At 49.9% G+C, this 26,642-nt stretch overlaps 1 pseudogene; it reads right to left on the bottom strand.

The window, feature by feature from the left end:
• Positions 1-13,443: 13,443 nt before the first annotated feature.
• LOC121646787 lies at positions 13,444-13,620 on the bottom strand (annotated as a pseudogene).
• Between the last annotated feature and the right edge of the window lie 13,022 nt (positions 13,621-26,642).

Genomic DNA, 26,642 nt, shown 5'->3' with positions numbered 1-26,642 from the left:
GTGTGTGTGTCTGTGGGTATGCTGGTGTGTGGGTGGGTGTAGAGGGACGTGTGTGCCATATGTGTGTGTGGGTGTGTATGAAGGTCTGGGTGTGTGCGTGTATGTGTGTGTGTGAGTAGTGTGCGGGTGTGTGTGTGGAGGTCTATGTGGGATGTGGGTGTGTGTGAAGGTATGTATATATGAGTGTGTGCACGTGGAGGTCGAGGTGTGTGTGGAGGAGTGAAGGAGTGGGTGGAGGCGTGAGTATGTATGGAGGTGCTTGTGTGTATATGCAGGTATGTATGTGAGTGTGTGTGTAGTGGTGTATGTGTATGGAGGGGTATGAGAGTGTGTGTGTATGTGGGCACCGGTGTGTGTGTTTATAGGTATGTGCGTGACGTGTGTGTGTGGAGGTATGTGCACGTATTGAGGTGTTGGTATATAGAGGTGTGTGAGAGTGTGTGTGAGTGGCTGGGGAGAAAAAAAAAAAAAAAAAAAAAAAGAGTGTGTGCGTTTGCAGGGGGTTAGGGAAGTCGGGCCGTTTTTGCCACTTTCCCTTACGAAATGAATGGGCTTTTCCAGGACGTGGACGCTTTCGTCCACGAAACGGTGACGAAGCCTTCGTCATGTCCGCGAACCCGACTTTTCGTGACGTGTCCTCGGACAGGTAATAGACGTGGACGTGGCCATTAGAGGGCGCTCACGCTCCATCTGGGACACGAACTGGAACTGCGTCCACGTGCAATGAATTTCGGACACGAACCTGGATATGTGTCCACGGTCAATGACTCTCGATGAGCGATTGTACCCGAAGTGGGATTTCTGTACACCAACTGTCATTTAGGTGTGGGGGGGGTCCCAGATAGGTGCGGGAGGGGTCCCGGTGTCCACGAACTGGAATTTCTGTACACGAACTGGAACTTTAGGCTCGAACCACCGGCTTTCGACGGGAGGGGTCCCAGACAGGTGCGGCGGGGGTCCCGGTGTCCACGAACTGGAATTTCTGTACACGAACTGGAACTTTAGGCTCGAACCACCGGCTTTCGACGGGAGGGGTCCCAGACAGGTGCGGCGGGGGTCCCGGTGTCCACGAACTGGAATTTCTGTACACGAACTGGAACTTTAGGCTCGAACCACCGGCTTTCGACGGGAGGGGTCCCAGACAGGTGCGGCGGGGGTCCCGGTGTCCACGAACTGGAATTTCTGTACACGAACTGGAATTTTACGCCCGGACCACCCGGAAGGGTCCCAATGGGTGCGGCGGGGGTGTGGGGGGGGTCCCCTGTCCACGAACTGGAATTTCTGTACACGAACTGGAATTTTAGGCCCGGACCACCGGGAAGGGTCCCAATAGGTGGGGGGGGGGGGTCCCCTGTCCACGAACTGGAATTTCTGTACACGAACTGGAATTTTAGCCCTGGACACTCTGTGTTGGACGTGGGAGGGCCCCGTGTCCACGAACTGGAATTTCTGTACACCAACTGGAATTTTGTCCAAAAAAGCTCCGATCAGGCCGCCCTTCGCAGGGTGCTTCCCGCGGACCCCCGAGAGCGCCCCCTAGCGACGGCAGCTCGATCCGAGCAACTTTTGCCCAAAAGCGGTCCGGGGTCCGGTTTGACGTTTGATTCGCGTTTAGGGCACCCCCCCGACGCCGCCTACCAAACGCCGGGCCCCCCGGACCCCCCGGGGCCGAGATATTAAAGCGTGTCCGCAAAGGCGCGAAACGCGGTCCGTCCGGTGTCCCGAGTCCCACACGACGTCCCCTGGCGATCTGGGACGGATCGGACCCTCGGGGTCCGAAATACGAGGGGTCAAATATCTTCAAAAATGCCCCCAAAGCAAGATTCACAGCATTTTCCAATGCTTAATTGATTTGACCTGTGACCTACATACAAATTAAGGCCATAACTTTTTGGTTCTGGGTCCTATCGGGGTCAGACCGGACAGGGGTCATCGGGGGGGACGTGCCGAGCGGGCCGCCGTTGCCGCGGCGACGCTAGCACGCTCGGAAAAGGAAGTAGCCTCGGGGAGGGTTTGGGGCCCCCAGCTCTGGGATTCTGACAGGGGACTTGGAGAAAGGGCCAGCGGTCCAAATTTGGTGAAAATTGCACAAAATTTGTCCAAAAAAAACCAGCGTCCACGTCCAATGCATTTCCCATTGACGGTACCCTACCGACAACGGCCATTCATTATTATAGACACGTGGACGGCCTCCCGCGGGCACGCCGTGCGTCGCAGCGGCCCGGGGACGCCTGGAACGCGTGCGGGGCGGCCCCCCCGAACAACATATCGCGCCCGCGTCGCGGCGCGACGCGCCGAAAAATTTTTGCCCCCCTCTCAAAAACTTTCCAAAAAATCCTCTCAGACTCTTAGAGCAGAAGAAGCCCTGAGGTTTTTTGGGGTGAAAAGGGGGGGGAGATTTTTTCGGGGGCGCTGCGCGCCCCGAAACTTTCAGGAGTTGTAGAGGAGGCCCAGGCGCACGCCCACGCCGAATCTGGGGCCTCTCGGACCCTCGGGGGCCGCGCAGGACCCCCAAAAGCGCTCCATGAAAACCCCATAGACGACTACGGTCGCTTCTGCGTCGGGGTACCACGCGGCCCCCGAACGGGCTACAGACACCAAAATCGCATCAGTCCTAACTGAGGTCGAGCTCTACCGGGGCCAAGTGGAACGGTGGCGATAGGTTATTCCTGTGCGAAAAGCCACACCGTTTTATACTCCCGGACCCGGCCTCCATGTTAAACTGTGGGTCAGAGAGGTCGAGCTCCCTTTTGGGGCCGTACGCGGCCCGGGAAGGGGCTAGAGACCCCAAACTCGGGTCGGTGCAAACTGAGGTCACGCCCTACGAGGGTGCGTTGGGAGGGTGGCGCCAAATCGTTCCTGCGCCGAACGCCGGCCCGTTTCTCACTGCAGAAAAATGGCCTCCTCAGGCCTCCATGTTACAGTATGGGAGGAAACACACATCTAAATATCTCGGCCCGGGAAGGGTCTGGAGACCCCAAACTCGGGTCAGTAATCCCCAAGGACATGCTCTACAAGGGTGCGTTGGGAGGGTGACGCCAAATCGTTCCTGTGCCGAACGCCAGCCCGTTTCTCACTGCAGACAACAGGCCTCCATAGGCCTCCATGTTAAAGTATGGGGGAAACACACATCTAAATATCTGGGCCCGGGAAGGGTCTGGAGACCCCAAACTCGGGTCAGTAATCCCTAAGGACATGCCCTACAAGGGTGCGTTGGGAGGGTGAAGCTAACTCGTTCGTGCGCCGAACGCCAGCACTGCAGAAAACAGGCCTCCATGTTAAAGTATGGGGGAAACACACATCTAAATATCTGGGCCCGGGAAGGGTCTGGAGACCCCAAACTCGGGTCAGTAATCCCCAGGGACATGCCCTACAAGGGTGCGTTGGGAGGGTGAAGCTAAGTCGTTCGTGCGCCGAACGCCAGCACTGCAGAAAACAGGCCTCCATAGGCCTCCATGTTAAAGTATGGGAGGAAACACACATCTAAATATCTGGGCCCGGGAAGGGTCTGGAGACCCCAAACTCGGGTCAGTAATCCCTAAGGACATGCCCTACGAGTGTGCGTTGGGAGGGTGAAGCTAACTCGTGCGTGCGCAACGCGACAGGCTTCTACACACATGTAAACAACATGGCCGCCAATGGAAACTGACCTCAAAGTGTTCCAAGTTTTAAAACACTTTGACTTTGTTTCATCACCACCCACGTGTTCCCAAGGCCCCCAGGAACCCCTCATTGAAATCCCAGGTCTCTAGCATTAAAAATGACCGAGCTAGGCCAGTTTGAAAATGTGCGTCCACGACTAATACCTTGACATTGGGACTCAGGTGGAGTTCGTGGACGCAGGCTGTAACTTAGTCATACTTGGTCCTAGAGGCCTGAAACTTGGTAGGCTGACTCAGACTAGGTCCCTGAGTCTGTGATATCATTCCCAGATCGATATCTCTAAAAATGACCGAGTTACAGCCTCTGTCCACGAACCTCACCTGACTTATAATGGAAAGTATTAGACGTGGACGAAGGCTGTAACTTGGTCATACTTGGTCCTAGAGGGCTGAAACTTGGTAGGCTGACTCAGAAGGGCCCCCTGAGTGTGTGTTATCAATATCACATCAATATCTCTAAAAATGACCGAGTTACAGCCTCTGTCCACGTCTAATACTTTGCATTCGATTTCAGGTGGGGTTCGTGGACACGGGCTAGAACTTGGTCAAACATGGAGATATCGGGCTGAAACTCATACCACACACTCAGGGGACTCCCCTGAGTCCACGTAGTGAGTTTCAGCCTCCTGGGACCTTGTTTGACCAAGTTACAGCCTCTGTCCACGTCTAATACTTTCCATTCAATTTCAGGTGGGGTTCGTGGACACGGGCTATAACTTGGTCAAACATGGAGATATCGGGCTGAAACTCATACCACACACTCAGGGGACTCCCCTGAGTCCACCTAGTGAGTTTCAGCCTCCTGGGACCTTGTTTGACCAAGTTACAGCCCGTGTCCACGAACCTCACCTGACTTATAATGGAAAGTATTAGACGTGGACAGAGGCTGTAACTTGGTCATACTTTGTCCTAGAGGGCTGAAACTTGGTAGGCTGACTCAGAAGGGCCCCCTGAGTGTGTGATATCATTCCCAGATTGATATCTCTAAAAATGACCAAGTTACAGCTTCTGTCCACGTCTAATACTTTGTATTGTATGGTCAGGTGGGGTTCGTGGACGCAGGCTGTATCTTGGTCAAACTTTGTCCTAGAGGGCTGAAACTTGGTAGGCTGACTCAGTTGAGCCCCCTGAGTGTGTGATATCATTCCCACATCGATATCTCTAAAAATGACCGAGTTACAGCTTCTGTCCACGTCCTGGAACTGCACATTGGGTTGCAGTTCCAGCTCGTGGACGCAGGCTGTATCTTGTTAAAACTTGGTCCTAGAGGGCTGAAACTTGGTAGGCTGACTCAGAAGGGCCCCCTGAGTGTGTGATATCAATATCACATCGATATCTCTAAAAATGACAGAGTTACAGCTTCTGTCCACGTCTAATACTTTACATTGTATGGTCAAGTGGGGTTCGTGGACGCAGGCTGTAACTTGGTCATACTTGGTCCTAGAGACCTGAAACTTGGTAGGCTGACTCAGTTGAGCCCCCTGAGTGTGTGATATCATTCCCAGATCGATATCTCTAAAAATGACCGAGTTACAGCCTCTGTCCACGAACCTGACCTGACTTATAATGGAAAGTATTAGACGTGGACGCAGGCTGTAACTTGGTCATTTATGAAGATATCGGGCTGAAACTCATACCACACACTCAGGGGACTCCCCTGAGTCCACCTGGTGAGTTTCAGCCCCCTGGGACCATGTTTGACCAAGTTACAGCCTCTGTCCACGTCTAATACTTTGCATTATAAGTCAGGTGGGCTTCGTGGACGCAGGCTGTAACTCGGTCATCTTTTAAGATATCGGGCTGAAACTCATACCACACACTCAGTGGACTCCCCTGAGTCCACCTAGTGAGTTTCAGCCTCCTGGGACCTTGTTTGACCCAGTTACAGCCCATGTCCACGAACCTCACCTGACTTATAATGTAAAGTATTAGACGTGGACGCAGGCTGTAACTTGGTCATACTTTGTCCTAGAGGGCTGAAACTTGGTAGGCTGGCTCAGAAGGGCCCCCCTGAGTGTGTGTTATCAATATCACATCGATATCTCTAAAAATGACCAAGTTACAGCTTCTGTCCACGTCTAATACTTTCCATTGTATGGTCAGGTCGGGTTCGTGGACGCAGGCTGTATCTTGTTAAAACTTGGTCCTAGAGGGCTGAAACTTGGTAGGCTGGCTCAGAAGGGCCCCCTGAGTGTGTGTTATCAATATCAGGTCGATCTGTCCAGAAATGACCGAGTTACAGCCTCTGTCCACGAACCTCACCTAAATTATAATGGAAAGTATTAGACGTGGACAGAGGCTGTAACTTGGTCATACTTTGTCCTAGAGGCCTGAAACTTGATAGGCTGACTCAGACTAGTTCCCTGAGTGTGTGTTATCATTCCCAGATTGATATCTCTAAAAATGACCAAGTTACAGCTTCTGTCCACGTCTAATACTTTGCATTGTATGGTCAGGTCGGGTTCGTGGACAGAGGCTGTAACTCGGCCATACTTTGTCCTAGAGACCTGAAACTTGGTAGGCTGACTCAGAAGGGCCCCCTGAGTGTGTGATATCATTCCCAGATCGATATCTCTAAAAATGACCAAGTTACAGCTTCTGTCCACGTCTAATACTTTCCATTGTATGGTCAGGTCGGGTTCGTGGACAGAGGCTGTAACTCGGCCATACTTTGTCCTAGAGACCTGAAACTTGGTAGGCTGACTCAGAAGGGCCCCCTGAGTGTGTGATATCAATATCACATCGATATCTCTAAAAATGACCAAGTTACAGCTTCTGTCCACGTCTAATACTTTCCATTATAAGTCAGGTCAGGTTCGTGGACGCAGGCTGTATCTTGTTAAAACTTGGTCCTAGAGGGCTGAAACTTGGTAGGCTGACTCAGAAGGGCCCCCTGAGTGTGTGATATCAATATCACATCGATATCTCTAAAAATGACCGAGTTACAGCCTCTGGCCACGAACTGCACCTGACTTATAATGCAAAGTATTAGACGTGGACGAAGGGTCTAACTTGGTCATACTTGGGCCTAGAGGCCTGAAACTTGATAGGCTGACTCAGACTAGTTCCCTGAGTGTGTGTTATCAATATCACATCGATATCTCTAAAAATGACCAAGTTACAGCTTCTGTCCACGTCTAATACTTTCCATTGTATGGCCAAGTCGGGTTCGTGGACAGAGGCTGTAACTTGGTCATACTTTGTCCTAGAGGCCTGAAACTTGGTAGGCTGACTCAGTTGAGCCCCCTGAGTGTGTGATATCATTCCCAGATCGATATCTCTAAAAATGACCGAGTTACAGCCTCTGTCCACGAACCTCACCTGACTTATAATGCAAAGTATTAGACGTGGACAGAGGCTGTAACTTGGTCATACTTTGTCCTAGAGGGCTGAAACTCGCAGGGTTGTCTCAGATGAGCCCCCTGAGTGTGTGACATCATTATCAGGTCGATCTGTCCAGAAATGACCGAGTAACAGCTTCTGTCCACGAAGCCCACCTGACGGCCCCATAATAAAGTCCTATTCGTGTACAAGAGGCCATAACTTCCCCAAATATGAACCAAAATGGATGGAAATTGAAAGGTGGTTTCATTGCACCATGCCTAACAAGTGTGTGAAGTTTGGTGAGGATCAGACCAGCAGAAAAAGATCGCCAAACTGTACTTTGGAACTTGTCTTTATTTAAACATGGTGTCCGTCACGTTTGAGCTCAGAACTGGACTTATACTGGACAGAAATGGATGAAACTCCAGATTTATGTTCCCAAACCCCCCGTGCTTGTGTCACACTGATTTCAGCTCGATCCGTGGAGATATGAGCCGGTTCTGGCCGCGTGTCCGTCGCGGACTTCCCCCGGTGCTTTTCTCCAATTTGGTAGACGGGACCGGGCTGAGAAGTATCACACATGTCCGCCAATGTCCCAGGAGTAGACCCTGCGATTCTCAGCTCGATCCGTGCAGAAATGCCTGCGCTGTGGCCTCTGAAGCGGGCCCGAGCGTTCCTCAGCATTCTACCCGCAGCAGAGCCTTCAGATGCCGGCCAGCGTCTTCCGCTGGTCCCCGGTCGACCAAGTCGGGCTAATAACGGAAAAACCGCCAGTCAGAAAATTATGAAATAATTTACACATGTTCCTCAACATCCAACGAGCCTGTCACACCGATTTCAGCTCGATCCGTGCAGAAATGCCTGCGCTGTGGCCTCTGAAGCGGGCCCGGGCGTTCCGCAGCATTCTACCCGCAGCAGAGCCTTCAGATGCCGGCCAGCGTCTTCCGCTGGTCCCCGGTCGACCAAGTCGGGCTAATAACGGAAAAACCGCCAGTCAGAAAATTATGAAATAATTTACACATGTTCCTCAACATCCAACGAGTCTGTCACACCGATTTCAGCTCGATCCGTGCAGAAATGCCTGCGCTGTGGCCTCTGAAGCGGGCCCGGGCGTTCCGCAGCATTCTACCCGCAGCAGAGCCTTCAGATGCCGGCCAGCGTCTTCCGCTGGTCCCCGGTCGACCAAGTCGGGCTAATAACGGAAAAACCGCCAGTCAGAAAATTATGAAATAATTTACACATGTTCCTCAACATCCAACGAGTCTGTCACACCGATTTCAGCTCGATCCGTGCAGAAATGCCTGCGCTGTGGCCTCCGGACGCGGCCCCGACGTTACTCAGCCTTCTATCCGCTGCACAGTGCTCTGATGCCGGCCAGCGTTTTCCGCTGGTCCCCGGTCTAACAACTGGGGCTTGTAACGGCAAAACCGCTGGCCAGAAAATTATGAAAAAATTCACAGATCTTTCCCAACATCAAAAGAGTCTGTCACACCGATTTCAGCTCGATCCGTGCAGAAATGCCTGCGCTGTGGCCTCCGGACGCGGCCCCGACGTTACTCAACCTTCGATCCGCTGCACAGTGCTCTGATGCCGGCCAGCGTTTTCCGCTGGTCCCCGGTCTAACAAGAGGTCATAACTTCCCCAAATATGCTCCGAAATGGATGGGAATTAATATTTAAGGTCCTTGTTGAAGGCCAAACAAGTGCTCCAAGTTTGAAACAAATCGGACAAAGTACAGTCCAGTTATGACACTTTGAAACAGGTGTACACGTCTGATACTTGCCATTCAAACTCAGGTCGAGTTCAAGGACACGATTATAACTCGGCCGTACGTGCACGTAGAAAGCTGAAACTCCAGATTCAGACTCCTGGAGGTCCACTCACACGGCCACACTGATTTCATACCGATCTGTCCAGAAATTACCGAGTTATAGCCGCTGTCCACGAAGTCGACCTGGCTTTTTAATGTCAAGTCTCACCCGTGTACAAGAGGTCATAACTTCCCCAAATATGCTCCGAAATGGATGGGAATTAATATTTAAGGTCCTTGTTGAAGGCCAAACAAGTGCTCCAAGTTTGAAACAAATCGGACAAAGTACAGTCCGGTTATGACACTTTGAAACAGGTGTACACGTCTGATACTTGCCATTCAAACTCAGGTCGAGTTCAAGGACACGATTATAACTCGGCCGTACGTGCACGTAGAAAGCTGAAACTCCAGATTCAGACTCCTGGAGGTCCACTCACACGGCCACACTGATTTCATACCGATCTGTCCAGAAATTACCGAGTTATAGCCGCTGTCCACGAAGTCGACCTGGCTTTTTAATGTCAAGTCTCACCCGTGTACAAGAGGTCATAACTTCCCCAAATATGCTCCGAAATGGATGGGAATTAATATTTGGGGTCCTTGAACTATTCCAAACAGGTGTGTGAAGTTTGGTGAGGATCAGACCTGTAGAAAAAGATCGCTAAATGCACTTTGGAGATGACTTTGACGCAAGATGGCGGCCGTCACGTTGGAGCAAATAAATAAATTTCTCCCGGACAGAAATGGATGAAACTCCAGATATGTGTTCAGCATCCCCCCGTGCTTGTGTGACTTTAATTTCAGATCGATCCGTTCACATATGTCCACCGTTATGTCCAACAGAAACTGGTGTCCACGGCTGAGACTTTACAATGGCAGCCTTAGGTCCACTTCGTGTACACGGACCTAGCGTAGTCCTGCGGTCACGCAGAAAGCTGAAACTCCACACACGGGGTCCAGGAGGTCCAGTCACACGGCCACACTGATTTCAGACCTATCTGTCCAGAAATGAGCTCGCCATAGCCCCTTTCCTTCCGTCAATGTCTCGGAACGGCCGAACTTTTCAAGATGGCCGCCGAGAGGTTTTCGGACCATTACTGGCGAACGCCTTGCTCTAGAGGGCTGAAATTTACAGGGCGTGTGCGCAGAGGACCCCCGCACGTGTCCTGCGAGTTTCGGCCCGATCGGTTCCGAAACGGCCCCGCCAGAGGCCGCTGTCCGCGGCTCGGTACGTCCGGCCCATGTTCAGGTATAGGGCCGAGGACACGGCACTTAAAAGCTCGGTTCTAAGAACGGCGTTGCCCCACAGACACGAAACTCTCCGGACCGGTTCTGACCCGTCCAAAGAACCCGTCCTGTGAATTTCACACACGCCAGTTCAGGGGAAACCCACTTTCCGGGCTGAATGGGTGTTGGGAATCCCGCCCTCCGGTGGACGCAGCGCGCAACTGCGTTTGCGTCCCCCTCTTTGAGGATTTATTTCGGGGTCACCGCCCGGGGGTACGCGCGCCCTGCCTTCCCGTAGCGTAGAGGAGACCCGGACGAACGCGTGGATACCAGGCACGCCGCCGTGCGTCTCCGGGGGAGCCCGCGCAGGGCTCCCGAAAACGGCCGAAAACGGCACTTTTTCCCCAGTCAAAGGTGGACGGCGTTCCGACCCCGTAGGCGCTAGGGGGGTTAGGACGTGTCCTCTGGGGGGCGCCCTGGCTGGGTGTTGGGGGCGGGGGCCTGGGGTTCCCTTCCTTCGCCTCGCCCCCCTCCCACTCAGAAAGAGGAAAGTGGCCCCTTGGGCTGGTGGCTGGCCCCTGGGGGGGTTCGTGGCGTGCCTGGGTTGGGGTGCCTGCTCTGGGCCTGTGACGCCCTTCGGGGCCGGCGGGGGACGGGGGCGCCCTAAGCCACTGGCGGGTCGTCTTCCAGGGGGGAGGCTTACCCCCCTCTGGACCTACATCTCCTGACCCCTCCCCTCCCCACTCTTCACTACATACACAGGTAGGGCCGTGGGGGGTGTGCTTGTTGCGCTGGGCGGGGCAGGGGGGGTCATTATAGTGGCCCCGTTGCTTCGCCGAGCGGCAGCATGCCTCCCAGCTTTTAATTCCACTTAGTCACTGAGCACAAATAACATTTGCAACATACAAACACGTTTTGGGGGGTGGAACATGCGAGGTCAGGTGGGTGGGACTGCTCAGGTGGCCCCACCCCCTCCTCAATGCAGTTACTGCCCCCCAATTTTAACCCTCTTTTTTTAATTGCAAACAGCACATAATATATTCCCTCACTAGTGGGGGAGGGAGGGGCGATGGGGTCTTCAAGCGCCCCTGTCTCCATAGATGGCCCGGGGGCGGGGCGGGCCGGGTGGCCTGTCGCGTTGGCCCGGGGCGTGGGCGGGCTGTCCCGGGGGGTTTGGCTGCTGGCCCTGGGGGGAAGGTGCTGTTTTGGGGGTGGGGAGTGGGGGGGGTGGGGGCCTGGCTCGTGTCTCCTCGCCTCCTGGCTGGGGCTGTCCCCCCGCGGCGTGGGGTGGCGGGAGGATGGTGGTGGGGGGATGGTGTTTGTGTGTGTGTGTGTGTGTATGTGGGGGGGGGGGGGGAGAGTGGTGTGTGTGTGGGGGGATGGGTGGTGGAGGGATGGTGTGTGTGTGTGGGAGGGTGGGGTGTGTGGAGGTGGATGTGTGGTGTGTGGGAGGGGGGGTGGTGTGGGTGTGGGAGGATGAATGGTGGAGGGATGATGTATGTGGGGGAGGATGGGGTATGTGTGGGAGAATGTATGGTGCAGGGAGAGGGAGTGTGTGGGAGGATGGATGGTGGAAGAATGGTGTGTGTGCAGGAGGATGGATGGTGTATGGGAGGGAGGATGGTGTGTGTGTGGGGGAATGGTGTATGTTTGGGAGAGTGGGTGATGGAGGGGTGGTGTGTGTGTGTGTGGGAGGATGGGGTACGTGAAGGTGGATGTTTGGTGTAGGAGAGGGAGGACGGTGTATGTGTAGGAGAATGATGTATGTGTGGGAGGATGGGTAGTGGAAGGATGGTGTGTGTGTGTGTGTGTGTGTGTGTGTGGGAGGTGTGAAGGTGGAGGATGGTGTATGTGTGGGAGGATGAGTGGTGGAGGGATGATGTGTGTGTGGGAGGATGGGGTAGGTGTGGGAGAGTGTATGGTGGAAGGATGGTGAGTGTGTGGGAGGATGGATGGTGGAAGGATGGTGTGTGTGTGGAAGGATGGATGGTGGAAGGATGGTGTGTGTGTGTGGGAGGACAGAGTATGTAAGGGTTGGATGGTGTATGTGTGGGAGGATGAATGGAGGAGTGGAAGGAGAGTGTGTGTGTTTGTGTGTGTTGGTCTGGGGGGGGGCAGGACTGGTTCTCGGGGTGTGCGGCTGGGCGCTGGGGTGTGGGGCTGGCCTCTGGCGGTGGCCGTCTGGGCGGGCCGGGTCCCCCCGGGTGGCGTGCTGGCCCTTGGCCTGTGGGGGTGGGGGGTGTCCCTGCGCTCCTGGGCCCGGGCCCTCTGCCCCGTCTGTCCCGGGTGGCCGGTGCCCGGGGGGGTCGGGGACCGCTGGCCTCGGCCTGCCGGGGCCGGTGCCCTGTGTCCGCGGGGTGGCTCCTGCTGGGGTCTCCTGCTGCTGCCTTCCTGGGCGGGCGAGTGGTCGTCTCTGTGGACCGGTCGGGATCTGTAGCCTACGGGGGGGCTGGTGGCCTGGGTCTCGGGACCGCTGGCCTGACTCTGGCCTCTGTTCAGGTGAGGTGGCATCTGCATGATCACTCTGCATGGTCACTCCTTCCTGAACGTCTCCACACAGTCTTTGCGTCGCCATGTGGCCGAGTTCTCCAGCATATCCACACAGGTTTCTCTGCGCGTGTTCTTGAATACAGCAGTTTCACTTATATCTATTATCATATTTTGTTTCTTTTTTTTAATTATTTCTGTTCTTATTATTATTATTACTCTTACTCTTATTATTATTATTGTTACTATTATCAACTAGTTGTGTAATGACCTACTGGCCAGGATGATCTTAGCTATATATGTTGCAAGTAGTATGGATTACATGGTTTTCTGTATAATGTTTTAAGTCCCCACCCGCACTCCCCACACCCTTTCTGTCCCTCTCTCTCCCCTCCCTCTTCTCTCTACTTTCTTTTCTATCTCTCTCTCTCTCTGTCCCCTCCGGTCGAGTCCAGCATTAAGAGTCTGATTTAATAAAGTTTTTCATGTCATCAAGAGGGACTTTATACATGTAGTATAAATCCCTGCTTGATAGAGTAAAATTGCCCAGCACCAGACAGCAGCCAGACAATCATTCTGTTTGCAACGATGCTGGACAAGACAAGTTTAAAAAAAAAAAAAAAGACGTGTACACTGAATGTTTAAACAGTCATAACTTCTCCAAATGTGAAGCTAGAAGAGTGAAACTTGAACGTGTGGTTCCTTGCACCATGCACAACAAGTGTGAGGAGTCTGGGGTTGATCAGACAAGCAGAAAAACATTGTTAAACTGGACATGTCTCCGTTTGAAGATGGCGGCCTTCACGTTTGAGCTCATAACTCACTTATTTCTGGACCAAAACAGCTGAGACTTCACAGACATGTTCATAGACAGCCAATGACTGTGTGTCTCCCCCTCCATGCAGCATGTTTGCAATTCTACAGCAATTTTGAAGAGTGCGCACCGCTCCTGGCAGCACTGCAACGCCAGGTCGATGCATGGAGTGAACGGAGCGAGCTCCTCTTTCAGACTCCCATTCCCTAAAAATCCATTTAATACGTAGCCCTCACATGGAGGACATATCAGATATTAAACTGATAAGAACAGATTTTTTTCTTTCGTAAGGCTTTATTTACACATTGTTTCAACATTTACATTTACTTCACACATTATTTTACCCATTTCACGCATTGCCTGTATATTACTAGGAAAATCAATTCGTGATCTGTAAAACCTATTTAAAAGGTTAAAAAACAGCTATACAGACAAAAGCAATATACAGTACACATATGTAAAAACTGGTGAAAGAACAGTGCTACTTTAAATTTTTAAACATAGTTTCAAAGGATAAAAAATGGTCCTCCTTATTCTCGTTTTTTTGGTTTCTCACCCCATATAGCACCAGCTGTGCTGAAAGGACCTCCCTTGCTGGTAAGTTCGGGAATTGCAGGGAGCCGGCTGTTGCCCACAGGTCTACGGCAGCAGTGCACTCCCAGAGCAGATGTCTCACCGTCTCTGGTGCGCCACAAACAGGTCGGGGACAGGTTGATGTTGCTGACATGCCCCGGGAGTGCATGACGGACCTGACCGGGAGGATCCCATGAGCCACCATCCAAGACAGGTCCCGGAGTCTGTTTGGTAGGGCGGAGTGGCCCACGTTATGCCAAACCGCCGCGGCCTCCCCTAAGGTGAGGCCTTGTACTGGACACACCACTTCCCGCTCCTCTGTAAACGCCTTTGCAGCCCCATCATGCATCTTCGTTCAGTAGCTCTCTTTTTCCTGCTCATTTTCTTAAAAAAAGTCTGGGTCCTTCCCTTCACCATCTCCCACCAGTGTGCCCGTGTGTCGTATAAGTCTTGGAGGGTCTGCCAATCCTGATACTGCTCCCTGTATTGGTCGACGATGGTCTGGTCCTCCAACAGGGAGCAGTTCAGTCTCCACAGTCCGCCTCCAAAAGTCACACCAGAAGAAAGTGATAGCGTGCATGACAGCATACGGTGATCTGAAAAAAAGACAGCTGTTAATCTAGCATCATTGTCCGGAGACAACTCTGACACCGGCCTCTTATTTTGCTGACCGTCGGGAGGAAGGGCTTGATCACTATCATCTGGTGCTTCTTCCATCTCACACTCCATAATAGCTCCGCCTTTTGCCTGCATTTCCCTGTCTCCACTTGAGCTTGTTGTGGATAGGGTCTCTGCAGGCTCCTCCTCCTCTCCCGCCTCACCTGATGATTGTCCACCAATCTCCTCTCTTGGCGGGAGATTTGAATTTTCGGGTCTAGCTTCCTCAATTAACTGCTCAACTAGCTCCAGCTGTCCTCCATCCTGATTCTTTTCCTTTCTTTCCTTTTTCAGTTTGTTGGCAAACGATTTTGGGCAATCCCTGAAGAGATGGTTTATTTCCCCACAGAGATTACACTTTCTGCCATTGGTACATTCCTCAAAGGTGTGCCCAATTTCTCTACATTTTCCACAAAATGTTTTATCACAAGCTTCTACCAGGTGCCCATGCTCACCACACCTGCAGCAGAGCTTGGGCTGTCCCTGGTAGTGAATATAGCCTCTGTTCTCACCCAGCACTATCATATTTGGTAGGTGCTTCAGGCCCTGGAAACCCAGAGGGTTTTGCCATTGTTGTATGGCGACCCTCCAGGCACAATTCCAGATGCCGTCCACATCCCTAACCTTGGTAGCCTGGCCTTTAACAGTACAAAATCTTCCCAACCATATACATATATCTTCTGCATTTACCGTTTCATTGAACATTTTGACAATAACTGTTTTATAGCTATTGTCGGTTAGTTTCTCCACGTCAAATGCAGAGAATTGGGTCTTTACATTCTCAAACTTAATCCAAAAAACCGTCAACTTAGCCGCAGAAACAAAACTTACGTCAAAACCTTTGTTGCCTGGTAAGGTCAATATACAATTCAAGTCCCCTGGAAGAAACTTTAACTCTTTCTGTATGAATTTTCTAGAAAAGTCTAGCCTTGACATCTCATAAGATATTGCCCTCTTCTTGCTTGAAGAGGAAGCGCACACTGTGGTGCCTCCTCATGCCGGCAAAGTTGGCCGACATGGTGGAGGCACCACAAACTCAAAAAAGGAAAGTGAAACTGTTGTGGAATTTTTAGTTATCAAAGATCACACACTAAGTGAGAATCGAACAAAGTATTATTTATTAAGAGCTGATCAGCAATGAGGGTCCCACAGTCAAAGGAGTTTGTCTGTGTGAGTCAGGCGAGATACAAGTGAGCTTAGTTAATATACCAGGCATGAGCTGATAACATCACAGTAGGAGGTCATTGTTTTAAATTTCTCACATAGCTGTTAACAAATGTTACGGAGTGAAGGGTGCAAAGGAGGAAGCTCATTAAACTCTCAACATCTGTTGGGGGGATGAGAAAGGGGGGGAAGGTGTGAGAAGGAGTTCTTATCTAAATACACAGGCATACAAAGTGTAACCTACAAACTATAAGGGTATATTTATAATTTTTTCATTACAGTCCACCCCTTTGATTAAAATGTAACATATTAATCACAATTAAAGAATAAAGAAAAAATTCACTCAAAGAATTCCAAATCACCACTGTCATAATAGGGAGTGACATCCTCTGGGGTATAATGATGAACATGGAAATTAAATGTTCTGTTAAGCGTACATTTGATCAGAGGAAGAACACAGCAAAAAACAACTAGAACACACAAGAGAAATATAGCCAGGAGAGTAGCAACCCTGGTCAGAACCAAGATCCAGGAACCACTAGTAAGCCAGTTCCAGAAATCCCACCCCTTAGAGGGCAAATTAGCATTGTTGCGGTCATGTAGGGTGTCCCAGAGATCAGTAAGGGCATCATGAATCACAGACAAGTTAGTAGATGTATCAGGGACAAAAGTACAACATTGATCTCCAATCAGAGCGCAAGTGCCACCTTGTGCAGCTAGTAGAAAATCGAGGGCCATCCGGTTTTGTAGGGACATTATTCTCAAGGCTTGGACTTCCTTTTGCAGCAAGCTAAACCCAGAATCCACCAGAGAGGTTAAATTTTGCAAAGAGATTGATAGATCTTCCACAGTCCATGCTAGTTCCCCAACCCCCCACCAGGGCAAAGCCATCATAAATCCTTTCATCTGTGGAGAGAAGATACCGCGTTTAACACGATGGGGGTGATGAAAGGGTTCAGGAAAAGGCCGCAATGTACCATTTGGGGTTAGAGTAAACGCAGAGACATCAGGGAGCAGATAAGCCAGATAACATGTTCCAGACCAATTGACAGGAAGGTAAATATAAGAGTGTCTGCCACATGTCCAAACCATGTTCTGAGGACATCCAAAGCCGGTATCTGATGGGATATAAGACCAAATGGTGTTAAGAACAGAATTATTGTACATAGGAAGGTCAGGAAAAGGTAAGAGAGCTGTAAGGTTAAACACAACAACTCCTAAGCCCCACTCTGTAGAGGGAGAACTGTCAGGGAATAAATCACGAGGATTTAAAGTGAACGGGTCAGAGCGTTTGGGGCAAGGTGAGGATATACATGAGGCTGAAATGGTACGCTGACAACCTAGAGTGTGTCCTAAAAAGAATAGTGCATCTGTCCCATTTCGCTGAAAACAAAGAGGTGGAGAAGAATATGGATTTGTACGATCCCTTAAGCGGAAGACAGTTCTGGATGAAACACAAGTGGAGTTTGTGTTGCTGGAAAACTCAGCGGGCCTCCTCCAGGAGAGGGGAGGGCGCTGGTGTGGCCAAGTAATGTTCCTAGGGTGTAATCTATTACCCATGATCAGAGTCCACAAAGTGGTATTCAAAGGGACTGGATATGGAATAAAAACTGATTGAGTGGGTTGTGGCACCAGTCTACAAACATAGCAACTGTCATTTGTCAATTTATGAGCAGACATATTGGCAACTTGCCACCAAAGATTTTCAGTGTGATCATGATGCTGGAGGATGTGGTCATCTCGGCGGTGTCTCTTGAAGGAGGGTGCTTCTGTCCCCTGCAGTCGTCTGGCGGGTTGGGACGAAGCTGGGGTGCGTTGTGTCAGGTGAGGTCCGGTTGGATCCAGGTACCAGAGGAGGGAGGTGATAAGGATGAAGAGGATGACGCACGACCATCCCCTCACGGCAGTCTGGGTGTACTTCATGTTGTCACGTGGGGAGTAGAATGTCTCACACAGAGCTGACCTCAGGGATTATTCTGCCCTGTGGTTGAGAGGTCAGCTGGAGCTGGGGTTGGTGTACCTTGAAACCTTCTACAGTGGGACGCGTGAATCCACGTGGACCTTTCAGCGACCTTCACGGCTGTATGAGTGACCAACAGGACCTGGAAGGGACCCAGCCACCTTTTAGACCGCCAGTGCTTTCTCCTCATCTCTCGAACCAAGATCCAATCTCCCGGAACCAAGGAGTGAAGCAGATCTGATGCTGGGCGTGGCAGGGCCTCTTTCACCACACTCTGCACCTGTGAGAGAACTTTGGACAGATTTTGACAATAAGCAAGCATGTTACTTTCACAATATGTGGTAGACACGGAGAGTCCTGGAGGATCCAGACCAGTGTAGGGAGGTCTGCCAAACAGAATCTCAAATGGACTAAGATTTGTCCGGGCACGTTTCCTCATTCTCATGTGCATAAGAATGAGTGGGAGGGCTTTAGGCCAAGACAGTCCTGTTTCTTCACAACATTTAGCCAACTTACCTTTTAAAGTGGCGTTCTCTCTTTCAATTGCTCCGCCTGATTGCGGGTGATAAGCACAATGAGTCTTAAGCTGGAACCCCAATAGTCCACTTACCTCTTTCAGGGCCGCATTGACAAAGTGTGAACCATTGTCAGATGAGACCTTAACTGGAATCCCCCATCTTGGAATGATTTCGGTCACCAGAGCCTTAGCCACGACTGAACTTGTGGCATGCTTTGCTGGAAAAGCTTCAACCCACTTTGACCACATGTCTACCATAACTAGACAATATTTCTTACCCTCTGCAGGTGTTAACTCAATGAAATCCATCATCAAATGATCAAAAGGCTGATTAGGTGGTGTATGACCAGCTGGAGGGCAGGCAAGAGGGCGGGCGGTGTTGTAGCCTGCACAGATCAAACATTTTTTTCAGTAATTTTCAGCCACCACAGTGAAGCCTTTTGTGAACCAAAGAGATGTTACAGAAGGCAAGTACAGCCTTCTCACATGCAGCCACAGCTCTCAGACAGCCAGGAAGACCCGCAGCAACAGAGTCGAGCTTGGAAGAGTAATAGGCCACTGGGCGCTTGTGAGAGCCGTGCTGTTGAAGGAGAACAGAAGACATGAAACCATGTTTTTCATCAACAAACTGAAAGAAAGGTTTGGCTGGGTCTGGCAGAGCCAGGGCTGGAGCAGAACACAGCGCTTGTTTCACAGACAGAAAAGCTTGCTCAGCCTCTGGGGTCCAGAAGAAATGGTCATGAGCAGATAGATTCTTACCGTGTATACAGGAAGCCAGGGGGGCCTCAAGCTCTGAAAAATGTGGGATAAAGGCCCGACAAAACCCTACCATACCTAGAAATGACATCAGCTGTTTCTTGGTAACAGGTTTTGGTGCTTTCTGAATGGCCTCAATCCGTTTAGAGGTCAGGGCCTTGGTGGTGGCAGAAATGTGATGCCCTAGAAAGATGACTTGAGGCTGGCAGAACTGTAGTTTACGCAGACTGGCTTTATGACCCTCAGAATGAAGATGGAGGAGGAGGGCCAGTGTGGCCTCCTCACACAAGGAGGCAGAAGGACAGCAGAGCAGAAGGTCATCAACGTAAGTTAATAAAACTACGCCCTGTGGAAGCTGCAAAGAAGAAAGAGAATCTCTTAGTACCTCATTGTAGATTGTGGGGGACTCACAGTACCCCTGGGGAAGCCGGGTCCAAGTGTATGGCTTCCCATTGAACTCAAAAGCGAACCAGAACTGGCTGTCTGGATGAACAGGAACAGATGTAAAAGCATTAGCCAGATCTACCACGGAGAAATGTGTAGCAGTAGGAGGAATCTGCGACACGATGGTGTGGGGGTTGGGCATCATAGGGGCCCGTGAAATAACTGCTTTATTGACAGCTTGGAGATCTTGGACAAAATGCCAGTCAGGTTTGGCTGGTGGTTTACGTGGTTTCATGATTGGGAAAATAGGAGTGCGAACAGGTGAATTTGGACAAGAAACAACAATACCACTCCTAAGATGTGAATTAAAGACAGGTGTAATACCCTCCAAAGCTTCAGGTTTGAGAGGATATTGCTTCTGGCAGGGGCGGTAGTCAGATTTCGGAGTGATGACTACTGGGGGGCAGTTCTTAACCAGGCCCACATCATGGGGAGAAGTGGCCCATAAATCAGAGGGAACCTGAGAGAGAGCTGGGGGAACAGGTGGCAAGGGTGAGTCAGCAGATAAACATGTCAGAAAATCATCATCTACCAACTGAACACTTTTCTGGCAGTGAATCACAGAGAGCATGCTCTGCTTAAACACACCCAGCCTTGGAGAAAACAAAACTGCTGAGTCATGAGTGGATTGCCACTGAGACTCTCTGAGAGCAGTAGCAACAAAGGGGCACAAATCCTTCCACTCAGTCGAGTGGGACTTGGAAAGAGACACGTGTGGGTGTGTGTGAAGTTTAAACAACTTCTGCTGGTCAGAGGTTAGTGAGACAGACAAAACACACATACTTTCATTCCAAAACATACACGTCACAGTCAGTTTGTCAGAGCAGTCCCTAAAAAAGATTTTTTCATACTGCTGATCTGGTCCATCAGGACAGATGTAGGATGTGCAGTGTAAATCCCTCTCCTCCATCACTTCCGCCCCTGGGGAGACTCTGTCTCTGCAGAGGGACAGCCAATGTGAAGAAAGAGGGGAGCTTCCCATTTTCCACTGATAAGCATAGTAGGGAGCTCTTGGGATATATTTAACCATCATTAAATCGTTTTCCTCAGTGTCAGAAGATGAACATGATATGGTCAGCCCCTGAGACCCAGAGGAAATCTGGATTCCCAGTTTGCACATCAGATCACGGCCCAGTAAATTTACAGGACAAACTTTGGACAAAAGAAAGGAATGTGTAAATGGATGCTCACCTTGTACTGAGCAGGTTAAAGGTACCGTGAATTTTTCTTTGTCATGATGGCCTCCAGCAGAAACAGAGATGACAATCTTACCACTGAGTGGTGGTGTGGGATTTAGGATGCCTGCCTTAAGAACTGAGTGAGTTGCACCACTGTCAACCATAAAAGAAACTGGTTGATTATTGACAGACAATGTAAACAAAGGAAAACGCTTATAAGCTACAGCAGCTAAATGGGTGTATGTGTGTGTGTATGTGTGTGTGTGTATTTCACTTCCCTCAACAGTTGCTGCAGCGAAAACTGTGGTGGGTGGAGAAAAAAGCTCCTCTGGAGTCCTGCCTCCCGGGTCCGCCCCTCAGTCAGCCTGCTGGTTTCTCTGTTTGTGGGTGGCCCCATGAACACGAGGGCAGTCATTCCTCCAGTGTCCATATTGGCCACAGCGATGACACGCCCCATTCCGTTGCTGGCTACCTCCTCTCCCTCGTCTTCCTCTGTCCCTTCCTCTGCCCCTCCCATCTCTGTTGTATTGCAGTTGATTCTGGGAGGTGAACAGAGTCAGGGCTGTTGACATCTGTTTGTCTTTCTTGGATTCAGCTTTTTTCTTGTTTTCATCCATGACATCTTGTGCGTGTTTAGCTTGACGTTGGAGCTCAGCCAGTCTGGTCTCATGTCTCATCCCCACATACTGTCTCTTCACCACTTCCAACACATCTCTGTTCATCCCCTCAACGATCGTCTGGCAGAGGAGGCGTTCCCATGGCCCTGGAGCACCTCTCAGGTCTCCTGCAGGGCGCTCCAGGCCAGAATGTCTGGTGAAAACAGTTTCACAGCGGTGCAGAAAAGCCTCCATGCGCTCATCAGGGCCCTGTATCAGATTTCTCAGGGCAGCCAGACTTCCTCGATTAGGGAACACAGTCTTTATGCCATCACAGAGTGTGGTGATGGCTTCTCTGTAGGGTCGGTTCGTGTCATGGTCCCAGTCTGGATTTTTCAGGCAGGTGTTATCAGGAGGGAGGTGGGGACGGATCTTAGCCAGATCACTAGCAGTGAGCACTTTAGCAAGAATTTTTCTCAGTTCAAGTCCAGTGGGGCGGTGTTCACGGCAGAAGGCTCTCCATTCCTCGCTAGCTTTCTCACCATCTTCAGTGGGGTCAGGAAGATTTTTAGCATGTTCCATGATTTCAGAGGGGGACCAAGGGCGATAAACCAGTATGGGGCCGGTGGGTCCTGATACTTCCACCATGGGGGCACTAAAAATCTCAGTGTCTTCATCTTCAGCAGTATTTTGTCCCAAGAACAGGTCCTTTGCAGCCTGCCCAAATCTGTAAAAAGGGGAGGTTGATGACACCTCCGGTCCGTAGATTTTCCCGGACTTGGTGTGTGAAGGGCTGGCCATCTCTGCTGATGGTCTTTCGGTTCCCCCTGTAGCTTGGCCGTGGGTGGAGTCAGCGGGACCCGATGTCTCATCTCTCCGTCGGTCCTCTGGACGACGCTGCTGAGGCTGTTGGGGCTGCTGTTGCTGTAACACCGGGGGACAGGAGTCCAGATCTGGATCCACCTTCAGCGCCTGTAATCGTTCCTGCAGTGAACGATATGGAGAGGGTTGTGAATGCCCTAAATTATTATTATATGGTGGAGGTGCACTAGGCAGGGATGCATTATCCCTCCTGTTTCCTATATCTCCAGTCATATCTAATCCCCCACCCATTTCTTTAGTATTAGCTTTCCTAGCCCTACATTCACTCTCATTTTTCCACATTTCAATGCATTTATTATGCCGTTCCCACTTCTCTACATCCGTTGCCTTGATTTTCTTTTTTTTCTTTTTCTCATCCCAGTCCTTCTGTGCTGCCTCATTCAACTTATCTAGTTCTTTTCTACTCAAACTCCCGTTCTCTGGAAAACCATATTTCTTTGTCCAGTAAGTCATGCAGTCCGTGCAGTCAGGTCCATATTTCTTTTTCATATCTCTTAAAATTGGGGAGTCCCATTTACTCTCCCTCTCCTTACCAGCTGTGTTTCCCATTATACAACTAGGACGTCTCCAAGTTGGTTTTTTTCTCACTTCGAGTAGTCCGCACTCAGGCACAAAAAATACTAAAAAAGCCTCTTACTTACACCAAAGTTTTCACTTCAATGTTGGACTAACCTACCCTACCTCAGTAGAATAGTGACCTACCCTGCTTTTGCAGAATAGTGAAAACCTATCTTGTCTTCACAAGATAGTGGGATTCCTACCCTATTTTCATAAGATAGTGAGAGAAGGGTGGTAAATGGGAGTCCAATATGAAAACTTCTCACCGTGTGTGATTCGGGTGCTGCTCCACACGCAGACTTCGTTCTGGATATCAGTGGTGTCTGAACGGAGTCCCTCCGCCGTCCCCTGATGGTTAAGGCTGACCCAGGGGCTGAAGTATCCTTCAGGATGATCAATCACGGGTTCTGGTCCTCCGGTCAGTCACTCAAGATATCCTGCCGACAACGCCAAGAATTGTTGTGGAATTTTTAGTTATCAAAGATCACACACTAAGTGAGAATCGAACAAAGTATTATTTATTAAGAGCTGATCAGCAATGAGGGTCCCACAGTCAAAGGAGTTTGTCTGTGTGAGTCTGGCGAGATACAAGTGAGCTTAGTTAATATACCAGGCATGAGCTGATAACATCACAGTAGGAGGTCATTGTTTTAAATTTCTCACATAGCTGTTAACAAATGTTACGGAGTGAAGGGTGCAAAGGAGGAAGCTCATTAAACTCTCAACATCTGTTGGGGGGATAAGAAAGGGGGGGAAGGTGTGAGAAGGAGTTCTTATCTAAATACACAGGCATACAAAGTGTAACCTACAAACTATAAGGGTATATTTATAATTTTTTCATTACAAAACACACACACTAAAAGGTGCTCAAAAGCTTAAAAGAAAAACCTACCTTACGTTTTCCGAAAAAAAGGAGACAATTAATACAAAGTTATATGCAACATCACACTAAATGAAGAGAAACATGAGTATAGCTGCTGAAAACACACAGTTTCAAATTGCTTGCAACTATTTTTGAGCTGCAATCATCTAAAACAAGGTTTTCAGCACCAAAAAATCCTCCGCAGTTCTGGCTAAACATATAGCCACAAGGCTAAAATTTCACCACCCAAGGAGGCGATCACTGTCTGAACCAAAAGACCAAGAATCGATAACCTTCCACTGTCCGGCACCAGACTCCCTTTTGTAAGCACGTAGCGCACTTGTGTCGGTGCCCTGTGTTGCCACTGGGAATGGCTAATTTGCACCTCCGCCCATCCAGGCAATGCAGCCAGCGCTCCTTAATACGGGGGGGGGGGGTTAGGGAATGCTGAGTCCTCGTGGACAGACATGAACGGGCAAGTGCTGCCGGTGTATACAAAGTCGTGACGATGGACTTGTCACCATTTCAAAAGGACTGCCGTCACGTTTGAGCTCATAACTCCCTTATTCTTGGACCAAAACATTCTGGAGTACCAGGGGCACCAGCGGAACATAGTGAAATGCTTGACCCTCTTTCAAGTGTTTCATGCTGGAGTACCAGGGACACAATAAAGTATTTCAAGTTTCCACTAACCTTCACTCACTTTTATTAATTTTTAGAATTTTGTTCTAGAGTACCAGGGGCCCAAACGGGACTGTGTGAATTTTTCCACACTCTGTTACAGTTCAAAGTGTTTCATTCTGGAGTACCAGGGGCACAAATACTGTCTTCTACCAGGTACACAACAGTGTTTATTGCAGTTTTCCACTCACTTTTAATCATTTCTAATGTTTCATTCTAGAGTACCAGGGGATCATAGGGGACTTTGTGTATTTTTTCAAAGTGTTTCACTGTGGAGTACCTGGGGCACAAAGAGAACTTGGTGATATCTCAGTTATGCTTTGTCCAACGTATATGTAACTTTTCCCACATGTTCCCCAACATCCCATGAGTAGATCCTGTGGGTTTCAGCTCAATCCCTGGAGAAATAAGCAAGTTATGGCCTCTAAATGCTGCCGAGTTCACCCAGGCGTTCCTCCGCCTTCTCCCAGTGGCAGAGCACTCCCATCCCGGCCAGAGTGCGCTGCGCGGGTCGATCAGAAAACTGGACATGTCAGAGGACATGTCAGATATTAAACTGGTAAGAACAGATTTTTTCTCTTTCGTAAGGTTTTATTTTCCCATTGTTTCAACACTTTACAATTGCTTTGCACATTTTTACCCATTTCATGCATTACCCGTACATTACCAGAAGAACAAATATCACTTATCTGTAATGCCAAAAAAAAAAAAAAAATTAACTAAAAACAGTTATACAGAGAAATGTAACATACAGAACAAGTACGTTAAAACTGGTAAAAAAAAAAAAAAAAAAAAACAGCGCTCATTTAAACAATTTCATTAAAATATCATTTTAAAAGAAAGGAGGATGCAGTCCTCTGAAAGACCAAACTCTCCAGCTTTCTTGTCTGCAGGAGCGGGAGGGACTTCTCTTTTACAGAATGGGGCTTTTTTCCACCCCTCCAAACAGTAGGTCTCTCTGGGCTCCTGTCCTGTGGTCAGGGGGGATCCCCCCCCTTCCTGCTCCTTCCCTCCATCCACACCCGGAAAGCCAGGCCGCTGCTGCCTTGACCTTCCACATGTAGCTCCGGCTCCCTCGTCCAAAGAGGCACAGGCGATGCTTCTTTGCAGCGGTGTCCTAGGCCTGCTGCCTGCAGATGTAACTTCCTTCACTGTCTCTGCTGCCATCCGGATTACCGCTGCTGGGGGAATCTGCCTGTGCCTCCTCACCAGCAAGTTCCTGGTGGTCCACATGGTGTCTTTTATGGCAGCAAGGGTGAGCCACTGTCGTGCAAATTCCTCTTTGCTAATATTTCTTCTATGGCCCACCCCATAGAGCACCAGCTGTGCTCAGAGGACCTCCCTTGCCGGCAAGCTCGGGAATTGTAGGGAGCCGGCTGTCGCCCACAGGTCTACGGCAGCAGTGCACTCCCAGAGCAGATGTCTCACCGACTCTGGCGCGCCACAACCAGGTCGGGGACAAGTTGAGATCGCTGACATGCCCCGGGAGTGCATGATGGACCTGATCGGGAGGATCCCATGAGCCACCATCCAAGACAGGTCCTGGAGTCTGTTTGGAAGGGCAGAATGGCCCACATTGCACCAAACAGCAGCGGGCTCACCAAGGGTGAGGCCACGCACTGGACACATCGATTCCCGCTCCTGCACACAAGAAACCAGAGTGCGATGGTTAGTAAAAGCATGCAGATCCTCCCCTTCTAGTGTAAAATCCTTTAAAAACTTTTGTATAAAAGCATACATCAGTGGTAAGTTAAAAGACATGGGCACTTTGAGATCTACTGGTATGACTTTGAGTCTTCTCAGGTAGGATCCCATCCTGAACCTTGTCATTGCTGCCGACTTGGGGTATCTGGAGGGGATCTGTGGCCTGACTAAAATGGAGAGCAACGTATCTACACCCAAGAAACAGATTGAGGTCTGGGACTCCTTTACCTCCCTTTTCTTTTGGCTTTTTCATTACCTCTCTCTTTAATTTCTCACACTTTGAACCCCATAGGAAGTAAAAAATGGCTTGATCCAGTTCTAAAAGCACTCTTCTAGGTGGAATAAAAACAGCACTAATCGATAAAAGCAAAGGTAAAATCACTGCTTTTATGATTAAAACCTTTCCTTCCATCGTCAGTCCTCTAAGTCCCCAGTAGCCTAGTCTTTTCCTAACTTTCCCTGTTACTTCCATCCAGCTTGTCCCCCCACCCCCCTCTTTGTCAAACTTAATACCAAATGTAGCCCTTTTTATTACTCACGAATTATATGAGTGGGCTCTGGGTTCTTTTACTCTTGTACTGTGTTTACTCAAATGTTAAGTAATATTTTGGATCTCTGCCCTGTATTAAAGTTAAGCACCAGATACTACGGTACAGGTGTATAAAAGAGGGAAATACTCAGTCACGACTTTACATAAGGTATGAAGTATGAACAATAACCCCTCTTTAATTAACACAGAATAGTAGTAAATAAAATAAAACAAAATAGGGTTTAGGCTTTCAAGCA

This window comes from Melanotaenia boesemani, chromosome 9 (genome assembly GCF_017639745.1).
Source record: "Melanotaenia boesemani isolate fMelBoe1 chromosome 9, fMelBoe1.pri, whole genome shotgun sequence".
Lineage (NCBI taxonomy): Eukaryota > Metazoa > Chordata > Actinopteri > Atheriniformes > Melanotaeniidae > Melanotaenia > Melanotaenia boesemani.
Note: the sequence above shows the minus strand (reverse complement) of the source record. Positions and strands in the feature narration are given on the sequence as shown.